Source organism: Phyllobates terribilis, unplaced genomic scaffold (assembly GCF_046119375.1).
Source record: "Phyllobates terribilis strain yellow unplaced genomic scaffold, ASM4611937v1 Scaffold_1__5_contigs__length_1240528914, whole genome shotgun sequence".
Taxonomy (NCBI): domain Eukaryota; kingdom Metazoa; phylum Chordata; class Amphibia; order Anura; family Dendrobatidae; genus Phyllobates; species Phyllobates terribilis.
In genome coordinates, this window is record NW_027362761.1 from 138,219,243 (window position 1) to 138,246,788 (window position 27,546).

A 27,546-nucleotide genomic window follows, 5' to 3' on the forward strand; every position below is an offset into this window, starting at 1 on the left:
CTGCACTCCTGCTAGTAAACAGCATAAAGAAATGCTCATACACAGTCACTCTGGCTATTTACCTTAATATCTCCAGTATGCCTTAACTCAGTTCAGGTCTCTAATTGATCTTTATGATGTCCCAAGTCCTTCCAGATATAAATGGGAACTGGCAATCTTCTTTAAGTTGCTTTCCTGGTCGCTTTTAGAGATGTATATTCAGAGCCCTGGTTTTTTGCTTCTCGCAAGTCCGGGATCCAGGCCATGCCCAATTTATCTTTTTTTTTTTATTTACCATGTACACGATACATTAAAACTGAACTGCCAAAAAAACCTCTGAAATTTGTAAAAAAAAAACACAAAATTTTGCTTCTGTCGCCATTTTACAATACCCATAACATTTTAAATTTTCGGGATGTGAGGCTATGTGAAGGCTTATTTTTTGCGCCAAGCTGTCGTATTTACTTATACCATTTTGAGGTAGATATAATGTTTTGATCGTCTCTGCTTGTATTTTATTGCAATGTTGTGTGGCGCCCCTGTGGGTCCAGTTGCCACAGAGGTACCCAGATGTGTGGTACCCCACTCCCAGGCAAGGAAGGAACACTACCCGGGACCCAACCACTCACATCCAACACTACATCACTCCATAAGGGAAGGTCCAGAAAGCTCCTAAGGGAGAGCACAGGGGTGATCCCTGACAGGAGGATGGAACTAAGTAGAGGAGGTGGGTGGAGGAAGTAGTTTAGGGGAGCACTGAGGGGAGAGAATAAGAAGAAGGGGAATCTTCTAGAAGGGGTTGAGTCAGGGCTGTAAGCCCAGGAGGGAGGTCCTGCTTGTGACAGGTCCAGACAGGAGGGGGCCCAGAGTAAGGGGCCCAGAAGAAGGAAGAAGAGACAGAGGGAGTCTCAGGGGCACGGGAGCGCGGACGCTCTCCATGGGACTCACATCCACCCAACCGCCGTCGAGTGGAGGGACCAGGCCGCAGAAGGGGACCGGCCCCAGACTAGTGGAGAACAATCAGGCTCAGCTAGCCAACCAGAGGCTGCAGCATTTTCAAGGTGTTGCAGCCGAAATCCACAAGGTGGCCACATAGGGTCCAGGGGACAGAGAGTAAGTCGCCCGACAAGGCCCGAGGCCACTGGCTTGGGACACTGATTGTGAGGCGCAGGGCAGGAGGGCGAGAGCCAGCACAGGGAGACGGCCAGAGAGGAACATAAGCAAGGGATCCCTACTAAGTGTACCTGAACTGCCTGGGAGTTGGCTGGATCCCTTCCTTGGAGAACACAGGATGACATGGGCAGTTATAACCAGCTGCAGAGGTAACCAGGAACTGCCTAAGAACTGCGAGTAAAGCCTGAAGACGGCACCCCACTGTGTCCTTGATTTATTGCTGCGTCACCGGCCCTGCACTACACTGTCCCAGCCAATAACATCTACCTCATCAAGTACTATATACTGCCCTGGGGCTTAGCTCTGCCCGTGGAGAGCTGCACTATCTCTGCTGCGTCACCATCAGCCCCAGTGGATCTGCACCACAGCGGCGGCCCCCTATAGCCACATACCGTGGCGTCACGATCTTTATCCCCAAAAACTTTATTCCCCAACTGACTCTTCATTTTTGACCGCCCTGGGTCACTGCCAACGTGACTACCCCAGAAAAGGACTGGCCCGGCTACCGAGTATCCCACGGCCCCAGTGGGCGCGTCAGTTGCAGCAACCAAAAACCCATAATTCTGGCATTTCGATTTTCTTTCTTATTACACCGTTTACTGATCAGATTTTTTTTTTTTTTTGTATTTTGATAGATCTGACTTTTACAAATGGAGCAATACCAAATAGATGGCTTTTTTATCTTTAACTTTGCAATAGCGGTGTGATTTGAACTTATGTTTTTTTATTTTTTTTATATATTTTTAAAATCATTAGCACTGCTATGTATAGTGAAAATTGCGATCTCCTATGAACTCCAACTAAAGGCTGGCTTTCACAGGAGCATTATAATGACAGGCACCGGGGTCTTCAGCAGGCCCTCGTCTGTCATTGCAACTCATTGACGCCCCGGGATCATATGCGGGTATCCCGATGAGCGCATGAAATAACGCACCCCCCTTCTGAAATGTGTTAATTTAACAGCGACATTTAACAGGTTAACAGTTGCGGGCAAATCTCCAATTCACCCTTGGCTGTTAAAGGCACATGATGACTGAATAACTCAGCCATCATCTGCTGGAAAAGATGCGGGCTCGGCACGCGAGCCTGGATCAAAGTCGGGGACACGACATATAAATTTAAGTTAACTCCATATGTCATGAAGGGGTTAGCTCTATTGGGTTGGACCACTAGTTTGCCAACCAAAGAATATTAGTGAACTAGAGTCCATTGCTCAAGAAGAATCGACTAAGATTCCTCAAAAAAAGCTGCTAAAAACTGTTGTCTGGCTTTGAATTATGCTTGCATCAGATCATAATAGCCAAACAGCTCTCTACTAAGTGCTACAGATGCTAGTCAAGAAAGGGTTGAATAATTCCGAGACTATAGTAGACATTAAAAGTGTTATTTTGGACTAAATGTTTTATTAGTTGTGTCAAGGTTTTTAAATTGTTCTTCATTCATTGGTTTATTGCAAACTGCTGAAAGTTTGGAAATTTTGATAATAAACCTAATTTGGAATGGGAGTTGAATAATTTTGATTGCAACTGTATATTTACTGAATATGCATTTGTATCACTGATGTCTAGGATATTCTAGAACTGTAAATATATTGGTTGGAATAAAAATAAAATTCTATACTACTTTTTTGTCATATTCTCTGTAGTGGCAACAACTTTTTTTTACACTTTGACATTTTTTTAAGAGCAAATAAATTTTCTTGGCAGGAGAAAGCTGTAGGGTTAGCATCAATAAAAAATAACAGCAATCAAAAAGGTTAGGGTTGGGAAAACTGTGCTTTAATATGAGAGCTGCTGACAGCATGTCTTTCAAAAGTTTATTTCTAACCTGAAGTTATATAGGCTATTAATTTGCTGTTTTTTTATGATAGTTTTTTTACTTTAGTTATTTTACCTATACTCATAATTCCATGTTTTAGCATGTCTGTTTAACATGAGCCCAAAATTTACATGTTCTAAGTAGGTTGGCCATTGTGTGTGAATTACTGTGTAGTGTACAAAAGTAATAATTTAGGTGGCATGGCCTGGCAGCCGATTAACATGGCTGTGTGAGTACTGAGCTCCCTGTCACCCAGAGCCTGTTCAGCAACGTATGCAGCGTTCATTCTACTTTTTATGGCTCATCCCTCTCACCTAACACCTGGCATGATGACCCGAGGTAAAAGAAATCAGAAAGAAAAAGGAAAATTGGAGTTTTACTTCACAGAAGACCGGAGCAAAGATTGCACCGAGACCTCCATTCACAGACGTGTATCTGGTGACGGCGTGTTGCCCCCTGTGACCCGGATACCTCCAGCGGAGTTACACTCCCCGCCTGCAGTGAGTACAGGGCCCTCTGGTCCCTCCCCGTAGAAAAATCACTCACCAGGTTCAAGATATAGTCTCCTGGCAGACATGGAGGAGGATATAGTTCCATCTGGGAGGAGGAGGGATATTATCTCTCCCACAGTTAACCCAGCTTCAAACAGACAGGGGCTGGAGGAGGACCTGCAAGTGTCAGGAGGGGAATCATCCAGTTCTGCTACATCTAGTACTTCAACAGCACTGGCACAATTCAGCACATCAGATGAACCAGCATCAGGCAACTGACTTAGAGATATGCTGGTGGCTTTCAGCAGTTCTATGCAAAAGAACTTTGCCACTCTATTATTGCCTATTAGTGATAAGCGAACGTGCTCGCCACTGCTCGGTACTCGCTCGAGCATCACTGAGCTTGACAAGCTCGGCTTTCGGCGAGTATTTATGGGTTGCACGGGCGGGAACTCGGGACCCCTCCCTGCATGTTTGGCGCTCTTTAGAGAGCCAATGAACATGCAGGGATTGCCTGCCATGCACCGTAATGCCGCAGCCATGTTGGTTGTGGGCATTACAGTGATTGGCTGGCCGCACAGCATCATCAGGTTTATATAAGACCGGGCCCCGCCATGCTCGTCACAGTCTACTCCGGAACCAGGCATGGTAGGGAAAGCTGCTGTTGAGTCAGGGAGAGATTTGCTTCTTCATAGTTAGTATAGGTATTCCACAACATATATATATTTATATATCCATCTGAACTAACAGTCCTTCTGAGGACTAATCCAGCTGCATATATTCAGTGGTGATAGCAGGAGTTAGGCAGGCAGGCAGGCAGTGTATGCAGCAGACTGCAGTGCAAATAGTGCAAGAGGGTCCATTGAACGTTCCTGCTGCTGCTAATCTTACAGATATTTGTAGACATAGCCCCAGATATCAGGGACAAGGGAAAAAATGTTTTGATCTTAATCCTGGTTATTTGCTTAACAAGCCATCCAGAGTACACAATTTTTCTGCTCCATTTGCTTGTTCTCACTGCAGAATAAAGCCAGAGTGTTCCAAAATCAGATAGTATGAGCAAATTACAGGCCTCCTATTTAAAACCGTGGTTCTCTTTCAGACATATCACCCATGAGAGTGTTCCAAAATCTGACATTTCTTCCATCTTCATTCCGTTGCAATGTGTCGGTCAAGCTATTCACACTAGGTGTCTGTGAAGGATAGTATTAGCAAATTACAGGCCAGCTATTTAAAACCGTGGTTCTCTGTCAGACGCAACACCTATAAAAGTATTCCAAAATCTGACATTTCTTCCATTTTCATTCCGTTGCAATGTGTCAGTCAAGCTATTCACACTAGGTATCTGTGAAGATTAGTATTAGAAAATTACAGGCCTGCTATTTAAATTTTTGGTTCTCTGTCAGACGTATCACATATAACTGCGTTCCAAAATCAGCCATTTCTCGTGAACGTGGAAAATATTTTCCTCCATTAAAAATGGGCAAGGTGCGTGGCAAGGGACAGGGAAGTGGACGTGATGGTGATGGTGACGCGCCCCCTGGGCCGTGGGGGTTACTCGGCAGCCGATTATGGCGGGGATATCACGGTGGCTGGCCCGGTCCGTGACCCAGGGCGGTCAATAAAATGGGGAATTATTTATAGGAAATTTGGAAAGTTCGTGACGCCACCTGTGGAATGCGGAAAAAGGGGGGGCCGCCGCTGTGGAGCAGTCCTCTGAGGCAGATGGTAGGGCAGCTTGTGATGGAACGGCTCCCCACAGGTGGAGCGGGCCTCAGGGCAGTGTGGGATGTAAAGGGTGGTGGTACAGGGGAGAGAGACGGCAGGACGGTCCCGGAGGAAAGACGGACACTCACACGGGAGTAAGCTTCAGTACCTTTACTGGTGAAGATACAGGCACGGTCCAGGGTACTCCGAATGAAGGGCGCACTTTTGGACTTTCCCCAGTGAGCGGGTATAGGGCCTCCTGATCCGTGCCTTTACTCGCTAAGCTTCTGGCCTGCCTGGAGCTAGGCCTAGCTTGGTTACTGTCTCTCTCTTGCACCTGCTGACCTGGTGGTAGGGCCTTCTCCTGGAGATCACTCTCCCTGGTCGCTGGGGCCTCCGTGACTCCTAGCCCTGGTACTGTAGTCAGCGTTTGGTAAACCTGGGACCTGTAGTCCTCCATGGGTTCCGGTAGTCCCTACTGGGTATAAGGGACCCCGTAGGCACAGACCCTGTGTCCGGTATATATCTCGGGGTGAGCCTGGTATGCTCCTCTGCCCCCTCACTACTTCTTCCTTCTCCTCTCGCCTTCGGCCACACTCGGGGCCCTCACTCCTCACTTGTGCTGTAGGCCTTGGCTCGCCTAAGCACAGCAGCCAGCGTGCTGCCTCTTTGCTGCTCTCTGAGAGTCAGCACGCTCTCAGACTCTCTCTGTATGACTGATCTCTAAACCACTGAGCTGCCTGGCTCCACCCTCCATATATATATCCCTAACGGCAGGGGTGGGCAATTAATTTTCCCGAGGGGCCACATGAGAGACCGTGACTGTTGGGGAGGGCCGAACCAATAGGCTGAAATGAATTCTGCTCAATATTAATATTAACATGAGCATGAGCCCCACACAGCCTCCCCATGTCCAGCATGAGCCCCACAAAGCCCCCCATGTCCAGCATGAGCCCCACACAGCCCCCCCATGTCCAGCATGAGCCCCACACAGCCCCCCATGTCCAGCATGAGCCCCACACAGCCCTCCGGTGTCCAGCATGAGCCATACACAGCCCCCCATGTCTAGCATCAGCCCCACACAGCCTCCCATGTCCAGCATGAGCCCCACACAGCCCTCTCATGTCCAGTATGTGCCCCACAGAGTCCTCCCGTGTCCAGCATGAGCACCACACAGCTCTCCTGTGTCCACCATGAGCCCCACACAGCCCCCTATGTCCAGCATGAGCCCCACACAGCCCTCCCGTGTCCAGCATGAGCCATACACAGCCCCCCATGTCCAGCATGAGCCCCACACAGCCCTCCCATGTCCAGCATGTGCACCCCCCACCCCCCCATGTCCAGTATGAGAGCTCGAGAGCCTCCTCATGTCCAGCATGACAGCCCTTCCAAGTGTCCAGCGTGACAGCCCCCCAGTGTCCATCATTAAAGCCCCCCAGTGTCCAGCATTAAAGCCCCCCATGTCCAGCATGAGAGCCCCCCCTGTGTCCAGCCTGACAGCCCTCCCTAGTGTCCAGCATGAGAGCCCCCCCTGTGTCCAGCATGAGAGCCCCTCTGTGTCCAGCATGACAACCCTCCCTAGTGTCCAGCATGAGAGCCCCCTACGTCCAGCATGAGAGCCCCCCTGTGTCCAGCATGACAGCCCTCCCTAGTGTCCAGCATGAGAGCCCCCCCTGTGTCCAGCATGAGAGCCCCCCTGCGTCCAGCATGAGAGCCCCCCCTGTGTCCAGCATGAGACCCCCCTGTGTCCAGCATGACAGCCCTCCCTGTGTCCAGCATGAGAGTCCCCCTGTGTCCAGCATGAGACCCCCTGTGTCCAGCATGAGACCCCCCTGTGTCCAGCATGAGAGCCACCCCTGTGTCCAGCATGAGAGCCCCCTGTGTCCAGCATGAGAGCCCCCCCTGTGTCCAGCATGAGACCCCCCTGTGTCCAGCATGAGAGCCCTCCCTGTGTCCAGCATGAGAGTCCCCCACTATGTCCAGCATGAGAGCCCCACTATGTACAGCATGAGAGCCCCCCTGTGTCCAGCATGAGAGCCCCCCCTGTGTCCAGCATTAAAGCATCTCTTGTGTCCAGCATTAAAGCCCCCCTGTGTCCAGCATCAAAGCAAAGCCGTCCCTGTGTCCAGCACTAAAGCCCCCCCTGTGTCCAGCATATACTTACTTCACTCCCCGTTTCCCTACGCTCCTGTCTCTGATGCACTGACTCTCCGCAGTGTGCAGGCTGATGCCATTGTGTCAGCTGTTTCTAACGCTGATTGGTGGAAAAGGGAAATGGCGGCCCCTCCTCCACCAATGCATTCACCGCGGATTGAGACCACGGATTGAGACAGCGGTGACGGTGTGCAGGCGGGCAGTGACGGCGAGCGGTGACGGCGTGCGGTGCAGTGCGGCTCGTGGGCCACTGTTATCAGCCCTTCGGCTGTCTCGGTCCGCGGGCCGGACTGGAATAGCCAGAGGGCCAGATGTGGCCCGCGGGCCGCACGTTGCCCAGATCTGCCTAACGGGCTCCCTCTGGTGGTCTGAGGTGGTAGGGTGGAGGTGTGTGAATGTGTGAGGGCCTCTTGTGGAGAAGTCCATCCATGCACCCTTCTGGGTTCTGTGGCACCAGTGCACAGCAGGGCGCCACAATGGTGCATGCAGAGGCCGAGGACGTGGCCATGGTCAAGCTAAAATTGTGCCACAACAAACACCCACATCTTGTTGCTCAACATTCCTGTCCCTATTAAAAGGGGACCGCAGAACACCACTATTGAACACAAAGCAGTGTCAAAATTTTATTGGTTGGATAGAAGATAATGCTTCCAATAACTTAGCCACCACCACCATCACCTTGTCTTCCACACGGTCAAGTCTCAGTAGCCGTGAGTCTGGACCGTATATTCTTCAGCCTGATCCTCCTTCCTCCCACCATGCCGAGTGCCCGGAGACAACTGATCCCACACTTGGACACTCAGAAGAGCTGTTCACTTTTCTATTTGTAGATTCAGGACTCTCGCCCGGCCAGCTTCAAGCAAGAAAAGAGGAGAACGCGTGTAGCAATGCCCAAATATTGGAGCAACCACGGTCACTTGAAGTCGACGGTAGGAAAGTGCAATTACTGTTGCAAGAGGTGGATGATGATGATGAGACACAATTGCCAGAAAGTCAGGAGGAAGAGCAGGGTGCGGAAGTGGAAGACAAGGTGGTGGATGATATAGTAACTGACCCAACCTGACAGGGGGACATACAGAGCAAGTACAGAATCACCCAGGGGGAGGGAGGCCACAGACACAAAGCAGGAAAGCGTTCTTCGTAACGCCAACACGAGGGAAGTTGCCAGTACAACTGTTAGGTCTTCCGGAGTCTGGTTATTTTTTAAAGACTCTGTAGATAACCCCAAAAGGGTAATTTTCACCACCTGTCAGGCCAGCAACAGCAGGGGTAGCAAAACCAACAGCCTGACCTCCACCAGCACGATCAGGCACATGGCAGCAAAGCACCCAACTAAGCGAGCCGAACCCCAGGGTCCAGCAACATTGTCTGCGAGTGACACCACTGCTTGTTCCGCTGTTGTGCGTGCACGCCAATCCCCTATCCATGGCGCATGCCAGGATGCCTCTAGCCTTGCATCTGCTGTTGCACACTCTCATCTAGCACAATCAGCAAGCACTTCCACGGACTTGTCCCAGCGCAGCATTCAGTTTTCCCTACCCCAGTCTTTGGAACGTAAGTGCAAATACACAGTCAATGCCCCACAGGCCACACTACTAAATTCACACATTTCGCGACTGCTTGCACTAGAAATGTTGCCTTTTAGGCTCATGGAGATGGAAGCATTCCGGAACCTGATGGCGGCGGACATTCCTTGGTACTCGGTCCCCAGCCGCCACTATTTTCCCGGTGTGCCATCCCTACATTACACAAGCACATGTCCCAAAACATTAGCCGTGCCCTCAACAACGCAGTTACTGGGAAAGTCCACCTAACCTCGTAAACGTGGACAAGTGGTTGTGGGCAGGGACGGTACATCTCGCAGATGGCACACTGGGTTAATATAGTGAAAGCCGGGACCCAGTCGAATCTTGGGAAGGAACACGTCCTCCTGACGCCGAGGATTGCGGGCCCTGGGTCAATCAGGGTTGCCCCCACATTCTACAGCTCCTGAACCTCCTCCTCCTCCTCTTCAGCTTCCATCTCCGAAATGACCACCTAAGTCACAAGCTGGAAGCACTGCAGCACCGCCTTAGGAGACAAACCGCACAACGATAAAGAATTGTGGACAGCTCTGAAAGAGCAGGCTGATCTGTGGCTGACACCGCTGAACTTACAGCCAAGCATGATCGTGTGTGACAATGGCCGGAACCTGGTGGCAACTCTGAGGTGAGGCGAACTCACACACGTACCATGCCTGGCCCATGTGCTTAACCTCGTGATTCATCGGTTTCTCAAAACCTACCCACATCTGTCATATCTGCTTGTCAAAGTACGCCCCCTGTGTGCCCATTTTAGAAAGTCACCTACAGCTTCCGCCGCCCTTGCTGTGCTTCAGCAGCATTTTCAGCTTCCAGCTCACCGACTGATCTGTGATGTCCCACGCATTGGAACTCTACATTGCAGATGTTGGGAAGGATTTGTGAGCAGAAGAGGGCAGTTGTTGACTACCAACATCAATAAGGCCATCAGTATTCAGGTTAGAATCCACACATAAGACTTCAGGAGTGAACATGGATGTCAGACATATGTACCATCCTCCAAAACTTTGAGGACTCCACAAAGATGGTGAGCGGTGATGACACCATAATTAGCGTCACCATCCCGCTTCTCTGTCTACCAAAATGCTTTCTGCTCACAATTAAAGAGGATGCATTGCAGGCGGAGCATGATGAGATGGAGCAAGGAACCATACAGGGTGATTTCACACAGCTCAGCCTCATCTCATCCCAACGTGGATTGGGTGACAATGAGGAAGAGAAGGAGGAGGAAGAACAGGGGCTTGTTTCCTGCGCTATAGGCGGTAGTACCTGCACAACTGTCATAACGTCTGGGCCAGCAGTTGGCCCTCGCTATTGCTAGAGAGCCATCATCCGGCTATGCTTTGTTGTTCCCATTATGAAGAAGTGGGTCTCCTATACTGTTAGTGCATATGCAGTGACTACAAGGGCTGCAAAAACTTTGGAGGAGCTCCAATGCCCCTTACAAGAGACCTAGAGGTCAGAGAACCTCCTAAAAACAATGTTCCCATTATTAGGAAGTGGGTCTCCCATAGTGCTTGCCTATGCAGTGAATGCAAAAGCTGCCAAAAATTTGGAGGCACTCCAATGCCACTTGGAAGAGACGTAGAGGGCCTCATGAAAAAAGTTTCCATTATTAGGAAGTGGGTCTCCCATAGTGTTTGCATATGCAGTGAATGCAAAAGCTGCAAAAATTTGGAGGAACTCCATTGCCCCTTGCAAGAGATGTAGAGGTCAGAGAGCCTCCTAAAGCAATGTTCCCATTATAAGCCAGCTACTACGTAAGTGGCGGTCAAATGCAGCTTGTACGCACAGTCAAACCTATTTATATTTTTGTTTGGCGGGCATAGTCCGCCAAAGGTTTTTTTTACTGTGGCAAAGTTGATACAGTCTGCTAAAAGGCAGATCCTATTTTAGTGGCGTTGGACTTGTCCTAGTTTCACAGTAAAAAAAAAAACTTCACTTGCTTGGCTCAGTCTAAAAATTTTTTTTTCCTGTGCCAAAAGTCATATAGTGCTATAAGCCAGCTACTACGTCAGTGGCGGTCAAAGTCAGCTGGACGCAGAGCTCATGTAGAGTAACCCAAAATATTTTTTGCTCTGAGTGATACAGCTGGCTACATCTGAGTTTGAAATATTTTGGAGCATATATTCTATGTCATACTGGCGTCATCCACATTAAAAAAAAAAATTTCTTCTGTTCCTAAAGTAATACAGCAAAGGACATCTCAGTTTGAAATTGTTTGGAGAATATCTCGTAGGTTTTATCGGCCTCATGCACACTATCAAATTTATTTTGTCTTTTAGTAATGTTATACGGCAGGCCATATCTTTCCTTGGCATTTAGTGTCGCTGAAATTCAGGTGTGTGCTGAGCTATTGCACAGGAGAAAAACATATTTTTCTTTAGTTAATTGCATGCTCCTACCACTGTATCTGACCAACATGAGTGGGAAAAAGAGAGGGTTTGGTGGAAGGGGGAATAGGCTTGGTGATCAAGGTGTACGTGGGGTACGTGGTAATGTTAGTGAACCAACACAAACAGGTACTATCCAAAGACAACTGACAACTTATGTTAGTGGACGGTATACTGCACTCCCTTTGTTTGGCATCCGCACAGCGATACGCCTTGTTGATAAGTCCCAGAAAGAGCAGGTGCTCCAGTGGATGGCAAGCTCTCCTTCCAGTGCCCTCTCATTTTCTTCATCCACCTCAACATCACACGCAGTACAGTCCACAGAGGTCCAGAGTTCACAGAGCACCCCAATTACTCATGCTTCCCCCCATGTCACAACTGGCCAACTGCCCAACTGACTGTAGTGAAACATAGATGGGCGAGTCTGTAAAACTCTTCACCCATTCTACACTCTGGTCATCAGAAGTGTACTCCAAACAGTCACAGAGTCAAGGGGAGGAAAGCATCTGCACTGATGCCCAAATTTTTTTTAGCTTGGATTCGGGGCAGGACAAAGTAGGGTCCGAGCAGGTTCCTGACCCTCGTAACCAGACGTTAACCGCAGGGGAGGGAGGTGATCCCGATGAGACTCTGATACTTGAGGCTCATGGGGACTGTACTGTGCTGTAAGGGCAACAAGAGGAGAGGGGTCACTCTGAGGGCAAGGAATGGGATAACACATTGGATGATGACAAGGTTGAATATCCTACATGGTGTGAACCCAGAGTCACACAGCCGAGAAGCTCATCTGAGGAGGTGGAGGAGTAAGAGGAGGAGGTTACATTTCGCCCTATGGCGCAGACACGGAGTGATGTAAACACAAAGAGCACTGTATCCTTATTTGTGGCTGTGGCCAGCAGCAGTCATGGGTCAGCAGTTCACAGGGGAAACAAGGGTTGCCTAGCATGGGTCTTTTTTGTCACTGAAAAGGATGAGCCAACTCACGTTATCTACAAACTTTGCGATAAAAAACTCAGTAGAGGGAAAAACTGCAAAAATTTGACTACTACATGCTTGAACCTTCACATGCTCAAACAACATTCTTTACGCTGGGAATCTTATCGCACTGAAATGCGGACCAGCGCACCTCAACAACCATCAGCTGCCCCATCAAACATATCCGCTGCTTCTTCCTCCTCTTCTGTTACCGTGCCAAGTATTGTCACCCAGGTCTCCCATCGCAGAAACTCCGGTACTTTTCCCCCAGCTGTAAAGTGACAGCACGTCAGCTGTAATGGAAGCGGACATGCCTGCTGTGCTTTTTTCACCAAGCAAACTGCATGTTTCTCAATCCACCGTAACATCTGCACTTAACTGAAGCTCCTCCAATTTTTCCTGTTCACCATACTCTGCCCAATGTCAGCACCTTAGCCAGCCCTCGGTCCCACAGTTGTGGTCACGTAAAAGATTGTTTCATCCTACGCATGACAAAGCTAAGAGGTTGAACTCCACCATCTCCAATCTGTTGGCCACAGAAATGCTGCCTTTCCGCCTGGTAGATACAGACAGTCTCTGAAAACTGATGGCTGTTGCAGTCCCCCAGTACCAGTTGCCCAGTCGCCATTATTTCTCTAAGAAAGCTGTGCCTGCTCTATACCAGCATGTCGCAGACAACATCACCCGTTCCTTGTCTAAATCTACGTGTACCAGGGTCTATTTCACCACAGACACCTGGACAAGTAATCATGGCAAAGGACGTTAAATCTCGCTGACTGGGCACTTGGTGACTCTGGTGGCTGTGGGGGCAGGCGGGGAAGGGTCTGCTTCACAAATCTTGGAATCCCCAAGGCTTGCAGAAAAAAACTCTGTATTTCACACTTCATCCGCTGCTTCTGCGTCCTCCACCTCCTCTAGGGCCTCCACCTGCGCACTCAACCTCTGCCTTAACGAGACACGCATTCCAAGGGTGCGGAGCGAATACACACCACCTCTGTACTGCACTGTCAGGGCTCACCGCAATCAGGCAGTCTTCAAATTAATATGCCTCAGAGATCGCAGTCATACAGGTGAAGAGTTGTGGGCAGCTCTCCAGGCTCAGTTTGAGCAATGGCTGTCTCCACTGAACCTAGAGCCAGGGAAGGCCAAGTGCGATAACGGTGCGAAACTGTTAGCGGCCCTAGGCCAAGACAAGCTCGCACATGTGCCTTGCATGGCTCACGTCCTCAACCTGGTGGTACAGCGATTTCTCCGCTACTAACCTAGCCTGGATGAGCTGCTTCACAAAGTACGGAAGCTGTGTACTCAGTTCTGCCATTCGCACCCCTTATGTCATTGACTTGCATCGATACAGAGGTCTTTGTCCGTGCCAGTTAACAGGTTGATCTGCAATGTGCCGACGCGGTGGAATTCCACTCTGAACATGTTGCAGCGACTGTGCCAGCAGCAATGAGCTCTGACGCAGTATGTCATGATGTATAGCTTGGAGCAACGCAGTCACGTTTGAGGAGTGGGAACAGATTAAGGATCTCTGCACCCTTCTGCACAGTTTTTAAATGGCTACTAAAATGGTTAGCGCTGACGATGCAGTCATCATCATCACTATTCCGGTCATATACATGCTGGAGCAAACTTTGAATAACCTGCGGCAGGAGGTGGTGGCCCCAGAAGAAGAGGAGGATGCGGAAGGGATACCAACTACTCAAATTTCCAGACTGTCGTCACATAGGCGGGTGCCAAGTGATGGTGGATTACAGCGATCGAGAGGGTTTGGTGATTCCAGGCAAACTGTTAGTGAAGGTGCAAGAGCCGAGGAACTAATGGAGGTGGAAGAGGTGATGGCGAGCAGCGGTCAGAGGATGAAGAGGATAATCATCCCCTCTCATTTGAACGTGGTTGGCAGGAGGGGATGGAGGAAACAAGCAACAGTGTTATGCAGCCCACAATACAGCCTGGTTTTGGACCTACTGGAAGAGCCCGACATTTGAGTGCCTTCTTGATGCAACTGAAACATGATCCCCATATTGTTAGGGTTCAAAATAATGTTGACTACTGGGTTGCCACTCTGTTGGATCCACGTTATAAGAGTTAATTTTGCCAGATGCTTCCTGATCTGGAAAGGGACCTGCTTATGTTGGGGTATCAAAACAAGCTTTTAAGCAACCCTAATAGAGGGTTTCCCCAAGATTACAGTGAGGCACACAGGGTGCATCACAGCTGTAGTCTTTCAACCTCTGGCACGTCAGTTCGTCAACTCCAAAACATTAGCAGCAGCAGCAGATTAAGCGGCAGAATCAATTTCTAGGAGTACTTTCACACATTTTTTGCACCAGCTCGTGCACCAGCACAACAGAGTACAAGTATGACACGAGATGAACGACTGGAGAGGATGGTGCAGGAGTATCTAGAGTTCAATATCAATACCATCAGAGAGGGTTTAGACCCTTTTACATTTTGGTCTTCAAAAATGGATGAATGGCCTGAGCTCGCCTCTCACACCTTGGAGGTTTTATCATGGCCAGCAGCCAGCATTCTCTCTGAACGTGTCTTCAGCACTGCTGGTAGTGTCTTGATGGATAAGTGCACCCAGCTGTCCCCTAAAAGTGTAGACCGCCTAACTTTCATGAAGATCAACAAGTCATGGATCTCCCAGGACTTTTGCACCCCAATTGCAGACTGTACAGAGTAGGCGATGATGTTGTTTTGAGTGTGCTGCATTGATCTCTTGAAATTGCAGTCTGTGATATGGCTCCTGTGCCTGCTCTTGCTGCTGCTGCAGGTTTTAGACCTTAATTTTTGGAAATGTGGAGAATTCTGATTGTGTCTCCATCCATTGGGTTGGCCGCAGTGGGACAGGTTTGGGTCTGCATTAAAATACTTGTAGTCTGATGACATTGATGCCACTTCAGTGGTGTTAGGCCTTCATTTGAACACTCCTGGTTAGGTCTCCATCTCCTTGGTTGGCTGTACTGGAAGTGGTGTGGGTCTTATTTACACTATTTGTACAGTAGTGAAATTGATGCCACTTTGCTGGAGTCTGCAACTAAGTTTTTTAAATGTGGGGAATCCTGATTGGTTCTGTGGCGCCCCTGAGGGTTTGACCGCCACAGGGATGCTGCACTTCTTTAATGGGGTGTAGAGTTCCTCTTCTGAGGTAATAACAGTGTGATAGTCGTGACCCAACCTTTGCATCCAACACCACACTTCTCCACCAGAGGGGGCTAGTATGCACTAGGTGCTGCCCTCCTGGTTACAGGGAGACTGGGGAACCAAGAGTTAGGGGAACCAGTTAGTGGGTGAGGGTGGAGGACTTAAAATTTAGTTACACTTTAAATTTCATATTTAATAAAAAGCCATCTTGGGTCTTGGTTCTTTGACTGCCTTCAATCGCTCTTTGACTGTTTCTATGCTGTCAATTGCTGAGTGGACTGTGATCTCCCAACCTAACGTGGATCCTGTGTGGGCCCGCAACGAATAGAGACACAGCCCTCATGCCCCGGCCTTGGGACAAGGGTAGGTTGTAGACAAGGAATGTCTTGACCCGGTCAAGGACCAGGACCAAGAAGGCCCGGAGCTTAAGAGTGTGGCTCCATAGCAAATGGATCCCAGGCAGGATGCAGACGGAGCGGTTTACGCCACATGTCCTCGCCATGCTGATATATTCAGAGGGAGTCCGGCTGCAAGAGGGGTACCGGCCCCCGACACCCGACCTTGCCACTCCAAGTCCTGGTCGGGAAAGCCCGGTAGGCCCTGAGGATCCCACCGGGTATCGGACGGAGCGGAGCTGCCACCAGTACCCTTGTTCTGAGAGGAGCTCAGAGGGAGACCCGGCCTATTTGCACACACACGGACAGGAAAGGATTCGGTCTGTAGTTCAGGAACACTCTGGTGTTGGGTCCCGATCGAACGCTGGACTTACTCGGAGGTTGTCGGACCCCCGTCTCTGGTGACCGCAGGACTCCGCGGGGAGCAGGGAGTCGACTTCCTTCTGCCAACTCTAAAGTGAGTAAAGCCATGGAAGTTCACCCCTATGGCCTCCGGACTGTTTATTCAGCGCTACACCACACGACGCAGCGTCCGTTCTCCTCTACTACTACCCCCTACATCCTGTCTCTCTGCCCTGAGGCCTTGCTCCGCCTGTGAGGAGTAGTATGAACTTTGGCCGCCATAACACAATGCCTCAGCGGACTGCAACGGCGCTGGTGGCCTTCACCAGGTGCCACAGGTGGCGTAGTCGTAAATCAGCCTCTCAACCCGGATAAGCCCACACCATCCTTTTTAATGTGACGTCCCTGAGCACGGGTCGGGTCCGGGCCACGGCTGCACCCCATCTCTCCATCTTAGGACCCGACTCCGAGTCCCCAATCTCCCAGGGTAAAAAAAGGGCTTTTCGAGTAAGAGGCGTCACAGTTCTCCATACATTGGGTTGGCTGTAGTGGAACTGGTTTAGGTCTCCTTTGCAATACTTATACTCTAGTGAAATTGATGCCACTTCAGTGGTGTTAGGCCCTCATTTAGGGCAATGTGAACTTCTGGTTAGGTCTCCATCTCCTGGGTTGGCTGTACTGGAAGAGGTGTGGGTCTTATTTATACTATTTGTACAGTAGTGAAATTAATGCCACTTTGCTGGAGTCTGCCACACATTTTTTTAAATGTGAGGAATGCTGAATAGGTCTCCATCCATTGGATTGACTGTAGTGGAAGTGGTTTTGGTCTACATGCATTTCTATAGTTATACTGTAGTGAAATTGAGCATTTGGTGCAGATATTATTCTCCTCAAACTGGTACACAAACATGAAGAACTCTAAATTGATTTTCAATAAACAACCATCAGCCGCCCCATCAAACACCTCTGCTGCTTCTTCCTCCTCCTCTGTTACCATGCCAAGTTGTGTCACGCAGGTGTCCGACAGAACCAGCTGTATACCTGATGCAGTTAGGCTGAGTGACAGCCCGTCAGTTGTAAGTGAAGCGGACATGCCTGCTGGTTGTTTCTCTGAGCACACGTTTCTCAATCTACCATAACATCTACCGGTTTGTCCGTTTCACCGTACTCTGCCCTCTCTCAGCACTGCAACCAGCCCTCAATCCCGCTGTTGTGGTCACACAAAAGATTGTTTCATCCTACAAATGACAAAGCTATGAGGTTTAACTCCACCATCTCCAATCTGTTGGCCACAGAAATGGTGGTCTTAGGCCCCATTTTTTTAAATGTAAACACTTCCGATTGAGTCTGCATCTCCTGGGTTGGCTGTAGTGGGACAGGTATGGGTCTGCGTTAAACGACCTTAGTCTGATGACATTGATGCCACTTCGGTGGTGTTAGGTCCTCATTTAGGGCAATGTGAATAGTCCTGGTTAGGTCTCCATCTCCTGGGTTGGCTGTACTGGAAGAGGTGTGGGTCTTATTTACACTATTTCTACAGTAGTGAAATGGATGCCACTTTGCTGGCATTTGACACTAATTTTTTTAAATGTGGGGAATCCTGATTGGGTCTCCATCTATTGGGTTGGCTGTAGTGGAACCTTCCTGTTCTGCAGTCTAAGTTGTGTAAGTTTGAGTACCATTTCTTGCTGCACTCCTGATACAGACTCCGCCTGCTGCACTCCTGATACAGATTCTGCCTGCTGCACTCCCGATACAGACTCTGCCTGTTGCACTCCTGATACAGACTCTGCCTGCTGCACTCCTGATACAGACTCTGCTTGCTGCACTCCTGATACAGACTCTGCCTGCTGCACTCCTGATACAGACTCTGCCTGCTGCACTCCTGATACAGAGTCTGCGCGCTGCAATCTGATATAGACACTGCCTGCTGCACTCTGACACAGACTCTGCCTGCTGCACTCTGATACAGACTCTGCCTGCAGCACCATCTAGTCTGTCCTACTGGGTCCAGCTGCGCCTCGTCCTTTGGTCTATCATCGAGTATCACCTGGCGTTCATCAGGAGCCAAGTCTAACCCCACCATCAGAGGCTCTAGTGAACAGTCCGGTGCTCACTTAGTCACGCCCCTGCAGGCTCTCCAGGGTCCATTGCACAGTCGTTCCACAAACCACGGCCGTGACAGTGCGCCCTCGTAGGCAGAGTTCTCTCTCTTGTTTTACCAGTCGGTGACCCCTTTTGAAATGTAAAGCGCAGCTGAATAAATGTCGCTGTCACAGTAATAATAAATATAGTACTTGTACTCTGTGTCAATTGATGGCACTCCCCTGGTGTCTACACCTTATTTGATGCATTTTGGCAGCTTTTGGTCCCGTTTCTAGGTGTTGTATATGCATTTTTTTGGTCCCCCCATTGACTTCTATGTGATTCGGAAATGTTCGACAAACATTCGGCGAATAAATTTGGCGAATATCAAGTTGTTCGGCAAAATTTTTCAAACTGAATATTGAAATGTTCGCTCATGCCTACTCAGGACCCCCGCCACACCAAGGAGAGCGACGAAGCAAAACGTTCCTCCTTAGGAACTCCCGAAGCTCCTCCCCCACTAAATATACCAAATTGTGGGTGGTAACCGTATGCACCAAAGAAGGGTGACCTGCCAGTGGATTCTTGACGATGATTATTAATGGCAAATTATGCCAGCGATAAGTAGAAAGCCCAATCCTCTTGATTTTCGGAGACGAAACACCTGAGGTAGGTCTCCAAATTCTGATTAACACGCTAGGTCTGTCCATTATTGATCTTACATGGTAGTTAATATACACTGCTCAAAAAAATAAAGGGAACACTTAAACAACAGAATATATCTCCAAGTAAATCAAACTTCTGTGAAATCAAACTGTCCACTTACGAAGACTGATTGAAAATCAATTTCACATGCTGTTGTGCAAATGGAATAGACAATAGATGGAAATTATTGGCAATTATCAAGACACACTCAATAAAGGAGTGGTTCTGCAGGTGGAGACCACAGACCACATCTCAGTACTAGAGATGAGCGTTGTTCTACTCGAACTGTTCGCCAATCTCAAATTCGAGCTGTTTTGGGCGGTGTTCGAGCCGGTCGGCGAACACGAACAATTTGAGAAAAATTCGGCTGTTCGAGGTTATGTTCGATAACTGTTCGTGCACCAAAATCATAACTGGATTTTTTCTCAGTAATGATGAAAATTAATGTTAATACGCAGTTTGAGTGTACAGCGGGGCGGGGGGAGGGGCAGGGGATGGATCTCTGCAGGAACAATGAAGATCTCCATTTTTTTTTCTCTTTCCCGCATTTGCAGTGGGGAGGTGCAATCTGTCAGCCTATCAGCAGCGCACACACGGAGCGAAGTGCTTTTTTTCACAAAAGCAAGGGCATGTGTGATTGGCAGTGTATGTCACATGTCCCTGCCCTATAAGACCAAGCCATTTTCCCCGTCGCCACCATTTTCTCACTGCTGCAGCTGCGTGTTAGACGGCACCGCTGTTGCTGTGTGCGCTATACCTTGTTAATTTCAAGCCAATTTTCGCACAAATATACAGATAGCTTGGGAGTAGGGAATAGTTGTGATTGCAGTCCTTTTAAGGACTAGGTTACAGCATTTCCTACGACTTTTATCAGGCAGGTCTGTGCTCTTAAATAGATAGATTGTGGGAGTAAAGACTAATTGTAATTGGAGTCCTTTTCAGGACTAGGTTACATCAGTTCCTATCAGTTTTTGCCAGGCAGGTCTGTGCCAGTGCTGTGCAAGTTTTTTTCACAGCATTTGGCTGAATCTAGCAAAGCTAATCCTTTTTGGCCTATTGCAGAGTGTGTTAGTCAGTGGAGTAGCCTATCTGTGTTGCAAGATATACCACCTGTGTATAGAATACCAATTTTTTTACTGCACCTAGTGAAGTAAAATCTTTTGGGCATAGCATCATTCTATTAGTCCATCTATACTGACCTCCATCAGGTTGCAAACTGAATATAATTTTTTTCTGCATCTAGCTCTGAAAAAATATTTGGGCTTCTAGCAGTGTGTGGGACTTGGTCTATTAGTCCATCTATACTGACCTCCATCAGGTTGCAAATTAAAAATAATTTTTTTCTTCATTTAGCTCTGAAAAAATATTTGGGCTTCTAGCAGTGTGTGGGACTTGTTCTATTAGTCCTTCTATACTGACCTCCAGCAGGTTGCAAATTGAATATAATTTTTTTCTGCATCTAGCTCTGAAAAAATATTTGGGCTTCTAGCGGTGTGTGGGACTTGGTCTATTAGTCCATCTATACTGACCTCCATCAGGTTGCAAATTAAAAATAATTTTTTTCTGCATCTAGCTCTGAAAAAATATTTGGGCTTCTAGCAGTGTGTGGGACTTGGTCTATTAGTCCATCTACACTGACCTCCATCAGGTTGCAAATTAAAAATAATTTTTTTTTTCATTTAGCTCTGAAAAAATATTTGGGCTTCTAGCAGTGTGTGGGAGTTGTTCTATTAGTCCTTCTATACTGACGTCCAGCAGGTTGCAAATTGAATATAATTTTTTTCTGCATCTAGCTCTGAAAAAATATTTGGGCTTCTAGCGGTGTGTGGGACTTGGTCTATTAGTCCATCTATACTGACCTCCATCAGGCTGCAAATTAAAAATAATTTTTTTCTGCATCTAGCTCTGAAAAAATATTTGGGCTTCTAGCAGTGTGTGGGACTTGGTCTATTAGTCCATCTATACTGACCTCCATCAGGTTGCAAATTAAAAATAATTTTTTTCTGCATCTAGCTCTGAAAAAATATTTGGGCTTCTAGCAGTGTGTGGGACTTGGTCTATTAGTCCATCTATTCTGACCTCCATCAGGTTGCAAATTAAAAATAATTTTTTTCTTCATTTAGCTCTGAAAAAATATTTGGGCTTCTAGCAGTGTGTGGGACTTGTTCTATTAGTCCTTCTATACTGACCTCCAGCAGGTTGCAAATTGAATATAATTTTTTTCTGCATCTAGCTCTGAAAAAATATTTGGGCTTCTAGCGGTGTGTGGGACTTGGTCTATTAGTCCATCTATACTGACCTCCATCAGGTTGCAAATTAAAAATAATTTTTTTCTGCATCTAGCTCTGAAAAAATATTTGGGCTTCTAGCGGTGTGTGGGACTTGGTCTATTAGTCCATCTATACTGACCTCCATCAGGTTGCAAATTAAAAATAATTTTTTTCTGCATCTAGCTCTGAAAAAATATTTGGGCTTCTAGCAGTGTGTGGGACTTGGTCTATTAGTCTATCTATACTGACCTCCATCAGGTTGCAAATTAAAAATAATTTTTTTCTTCATTTAGCTCTGAAAAAATATTTGGGCTTCTAGCGGTGTGTGGGACTTGTTCTATTAGTCCTTCTATACTGACCTCCAGCAGGTTGCAAATTGAATATAATTTTTTTCTGCATCTAGCTCTGAAAAAATATTTGGGCTTCTAGCGGTGTGTGGGACTTGGTCTATTAGTCCATCTATACTGACCTCCATCAGGTTGCAAATTAAAAATAATTTTTTTCTGCATCTAGCTCTGAAAAAATATTTGGGCTTCTAGCGGTGTGTGGGACTTGGTCTATCAGTCCATCTATACTGACCTCCATCAGGTTGCAAATTAAAAATAATTTTTTTCTGCATCTAGCTCTGAAAAAATATTTGGGCTTCTAGCAGTGTGTGGGACTTGGTCTATTAGTCCATCTATACTGACCTCCATCAGGTTGCAAATTGAATAAAAAAATTTTCTGCATCTAGCTCTGAAAAAATATTTGGGCTTCTAGCGGTGTGTGGGACTTGGTCTATTAGTCCATCTATACTGACCTCCATCAGGTTGCAAATTAAAAATAATTTTTTTCTGCATCTAACCCAGCCAATAGTTTTGGCATAATACCACAGTTTGGCCACTCAGCTCTGCTCGGTTACCATCCATTGTTTTTTTGTGCAAACAACTCCAGAGTTGTGAATTAGTTAACCACCAAAATGAGTGGAAAAAGGCCTGCTGCTGGTGGAAAGGGGAATAGGCGTGTTGGGAAAGGGAAAAAAGGTTGTGTCCGTGGGGTAGGTGCAGAAGAAAGACCATCTTCCAGCCAAACGCACAGGGTGATGATGATGAGGTCGGAGATCCCACTTACTGTCAACTCACAGTCAGCCAAGAGATGAGGTCAGCAGAGGAGGTGGAGGAAGATGCTAGTGACGACGAGGTCAGGTTGCGCCTTCCTGGACAGAGACGTAGTACTGGAAGCACGTCAACAACTGCATCCTCAAACACAACTCTGCCTCTCACCACAAGTCGTGGTGGCTCTTCAGGTCGCATGGGTGCTAAGCCTTGCATAGCCTGGGCATTTTTTCAGATCGATAAAGATGACCCAACTCGTGTTATCTGTAACATTTGTCAGCAAAAGCTAAGTAGAGGCCAAAAAATACATAGTTTGAGTACTTCATGCATGAACCGGCACATGGACATGAAGCATAAGTTGCAATGGGAAGCTCAGTGTGCTACAATGCGGTCTAGCCGGCCGGGCCAACCACCGTCTGCCATATCTTGTGCATCCGCGGCCTCTTCATCCTCTGTGACTGGGGGGACAGCAGTCACACCTGTTTTGGGGCGCAGACCTGCCACCTCTTTACCCGCAACAGCCAGCGTGATTGGCAGGTCATCATTTTCTTTGGAGGTGGTAACACCAGCTGGTCTTGAGCGCTGTCCGACATCGATAGCACCACCTTTGGATCAAGGCAACCTAACATGTCCGCCTGCATCTTCCTCACAGACCGGCAGTTTGCCGGGGACACCCTTATCAACCCCGTCTAAGCACAATAGCCAGCCCTCGGTCCCTCAGATGTGGACAAGTAAAAGACCATTTCCTCCTAGCCATGAGAAAGCTAAGAGGTTGAATTTCACCATCTGCAAGCTCTTGGCTACAGAAATGCTGCCTTTCCGCCTGGTGGACACAGAGGATTTTCGAGACCTTATGTCCGTCGCAGTGCCCCAGTACCAGATGCCCAGTCGGCACTACTTCTCAAAGAAAGGTGTGCCTGCGCTCCACCAGCATGTCGCACACAACATCACCGCTTCTTTGAGAAACTCTGTGTGTGACAGGGTGCATTTCACCACAGACACTTGGACGAGTAGGCATGGACAGGGGCGTTACATGTCGCTGACTGGGCACTGGGTAACTATGGTGACAGCAGGACAAGGGGCTGCTGTCCAAGTCTTGCCGTCCCCACGAGTTGTGCGTCAATCCTCTTTATGTCATTTTTCCTCCACTGCTTCTGCCTCCTCAACCTCCTCTCGGTCTTCCACCTGCACCCAAAGCCTGTCTGGTCATGCCACAAGCTTTCTAACTGCGCAGAAGGGATCCTGCACACCTCCTTACTATGCTGGCAGTAGGGCTCAACGTCATCAGGCGGTTTTTACATTGAAATGTCTGGGAAATGTGAGTCACACAGCTGAGGAGTTGTGGTCAGCTCTGGAGAATCAATTTCATGAATGGTTGTCTCCACTGGACCTGAAACCAGGGAAGGCCGTGTGCGACAATGCTGCAAACCTGGGTGCGGCCCTTCGCCGCGGCAATGTCACACACGTGCCTTGTATGGCTCACGTGTTGAACCTGGTTGTCCAGCAATTTTTAGCCCACTATCCCAGACTAGATGGCCTTCTGCAGAGGGCACGGTCGCTGTGTGCTCACTTCCGCCGTTCGCATCCCGCAGCTCAGCGACTTACATCTCTACAGAAGTCGTTGGGCCTGCCACTTCACCGGCTAAAATGCGATGTGCCTACCCGGTGGAATTCAACTCTGCACATGTTGCAGCGACTGTGGCAGCACCGACAAGCCCTGGTGCAATACGTTCTGACGTATAGCCTGGGCCAACGAGATTCAGAGGTGGGGCAAATCACGCTGGAGGAGTGGTCTCAGATCAGGGACCTATGCACCCTTCTGCACAGTTTTGAAATGGCGACGAAGATGTTAAGTGCTGACGATGCCATTATCAGCATGACTATTCCGGTGATTTACATGCTGGAGCACATGTTAAACAGAATTCGGGGTCAGGTGGTGGCACAAGAGGAGGTGGAGGAAGTAGAGGAGGAGGAGTTGTATGCGGAAGGGCTAACATCTGCAAGGTCCAGACGGTCGGCAGCACCAGGGCGGCAGGCATGTGAGGGTGGGGGAGATGATTTTACCAGGGCGCATGGTAGCAGCCAAACTAGTGAGGAAGGTGCAGGAGCCCAGGAAGAAGTGGAGGACGAACTGATGGAAGACTCATCAGATGAGGGAGACCTTGATCACATTTCTGTTGTGCGAGGTTGGGGGGAGAGGACAGAGGAAGGAAGCATGGTTGTTACCTCGCCACCAACACAACAGGGACTTGGTGCTCCTGGATGCGCAACACACATGAGTGCCTTCTTGCTGCACTACCTGCAACATGACCCTCGAATTGTGAGAATTAGAAATAATCCTGACTACTGGGTTGCCACACTGTTAGATCCCCGGTACAAAAGTAAATTTGCAGAAATTATTCCTGCCATAGAAAGGGATGCACGCATGCAGGAGTATCAGCAGAGACTGTTGCAGAATCTTACATGTGCTTTTCCACAAAATACCAGTGGTGCACGTAGTGAATCTCACAGTTCCAACTTGCCAACCGTGGGACCGTCAAGTGTTCAGCACTTAAACCGTAACAGAACCACAGTATCTGCTGGTAACATCAATTTTGCGGAATCATTTCACCACTTTTTTAGCCCATCCTTTGCAAGGCCACAGGAGACAAGAAGTCTGACACATAGTCAACGCCTAGAGACGATGGTACAGGAGTATCTCCAAGTAAACATTGAAGCCACTACTGTGTCACTGGACCCTTGCTCTTTTTGGGCTTCCAATCTGGATAAATGGCCGGAGCTAGCCACTTACGCCTTGGAGATCTTGTCATGCCCCGCAGCCAGCGTTCTGTCTGAACGTGTGTTCAGCGCTGCTGGTGGTGTGCTGACAGATAAGCGCACGCGGCTCTCCACTGATAATGTAGACAGACTCACGTTCATAAAGATGAACAAATCATGGATCCGAAACGACTTTTCTACCCCTGTGTCATCCTGGGGAGAGTAAAAGCTTGATGATTGGTTAAAATCACCCTACCAACCGTTTTAAGCTTTCAAATTACTAATCATGTTTATCTGTATCTTGACTGGAAAATAATTTGGGCTTTGTAGCAGTGTGCAGCACTGATCCTATTAGGCCATCTATAATAAGCTTCACCAGATTTAAAATTAAAAATAATTTTTAGCTGCATCTAGCCCGGAAAATAATTTTGGGGCTCCGAGATGTGCAAGACACATAAGTGCCTTCTTGCTGCACTACCTGCAGCATGACCCTCATATTGTCAGAATTCGAAGTAATCATGACTACTGGGTTGCCACACTCTTAGATCCCCCAAACTTTTCGATCAACCTTTTCATTTTAATAAAGACCAAAAAAATGGTCATTTTTGAAATTATAAGCATTAGCAGGTTGTTAGAAACTGAAATCAAACAGTTTTCAACTCAAAACTTTATTCTAGGTGATGTTACATTTTCACATAGGACCCCTTGTTCGAAAGGAGCTTCTGAACTCTCTCGTCCATTGAATTTGTCAGGTTTTGGATGGTTTCTGCTTCAATTGTTTTGCATGAGGACAGAATACCCTCCCAGAGCTGTTGCTTAGATGTGAACTGCCTCCCGCCATCATAGACACTCCTTTTAATGATGCTCCAAAGGTTCTGAATGGGGTAGAGGTCAGGGGAGCATGGGGGTCACACCATAAGTTTGTCCCCTTTTATGCCATTTCAGCCAGAGATGCAGATGTTTTATGTGCAGCATGAGATGGTGCATTATCATGCAGAAAAATGATCTTGCTGTGAAATACACGGTTCTTCTTCTTGAACCATGGCAGGAAGTGCTGTTTGAGAAAATCCACATACATTATGGAGTTCATCTTTAGCGCCTTCAGGGATCCTAAAGGGGCCGACAATCTCTCTCCCCATGATTCCAGCCCAAAACATTACTCCACCTCCTCCTTGTTGGCGCTGTAGCCGTGTTTGCGTGGGGTGTCCATCAACCAGCCATCCTCCACTCCATTCATCTGGACCATCGAGCGCTGCACGGCACTCATCCGTGAACAAAACAGTTTTGAAATCAGTCTTCATGTAATGTTTGGCCCACTGGAGCCGTTTCTGCTTGTGTGAAGTGGATAGAGGAGGTCGACAGGATGGCGTATGCACAGCTGCAAACCTCTGAAGGACCCTGCATCTTGTTGTTCGGGGGACGTTGGAGGCACAAGCAGCTTCAAAAACTTGTCTGCTGCTATGACAAGGCTTTTTTGCCGCTGCTCTTTCAACCTGACGTAATTGCCTGTAGGAAAGAGTCCTCAATTTGCCCTTATCAGCATGCACACGTGTGTACTGTGAATCAGCTACATACTTCTTGATTGCCAAGACACTTCATCCTGATCATCGCACAATGTTGATTGTAGTCATGCCTTGACCTAAACACTCCACAATTTGTTGCTTCTCAGCAGCCGACACATCCTTTTTCTTTCCCATTTTGGCAGAAAATGTAGGCTGCTTAATAATGTGAGAGAGCCTTCTTAAGTAGTCTTGCCTTTCATTGGACACACCTGCCAAACTAATTAGCACAGGTGTCTGCAATTGCTTACAGTGATATAAAGAGCCCTGACACACATCACCATCAATGAGTTTAACTGACAAACAAACAAATTCTTCCCTTATCACTCCTAAACACTTTTTGCATAATAATTTGGAACGCGGTGTACATGTGCTTTTCCACAAAACACCAGTGGTTCACGTAGTTAATCTTACAGTTCTAACTTGCCAACCGTGGTCTGTATGGAATTGTTCAATAAAGGGCCCAAAATTAAGATAACATAGATGGGAGAGGTCTCTATGAATAGGAATTCCTAAGTATTTGATACCCTGTGAGGGCCAGGCAAAGGGAAAGTTGGACTGGAGGGAATCCTATATGGATTTAGGGAGGGAGACATCGAGGGCCTCAGACTTCGCTGCATTGATTTTAAAATTTTACCATGTAACAAAGTGATCTATTTCAGCCATAACAGCATGGATGGATATATGTGTTTGAGTGATATATACTAGGACATCATCAGCAAATAGAGAGCACTTGTACTCGGTGCCTCCCACCTCAATCCACCTAATATTGGGGTTATGGCGAATTGATGAGAGCAGGTGCTCCGTCACTAGGATGTATAAGAGAGGGGACAGAGGACATCCCTGCCTTGTCCCATTGGTGATTGTGAAAGGTGATGAAAATGTTCTGACGCACCCCCTGGGCCTTGGGACACCCGGA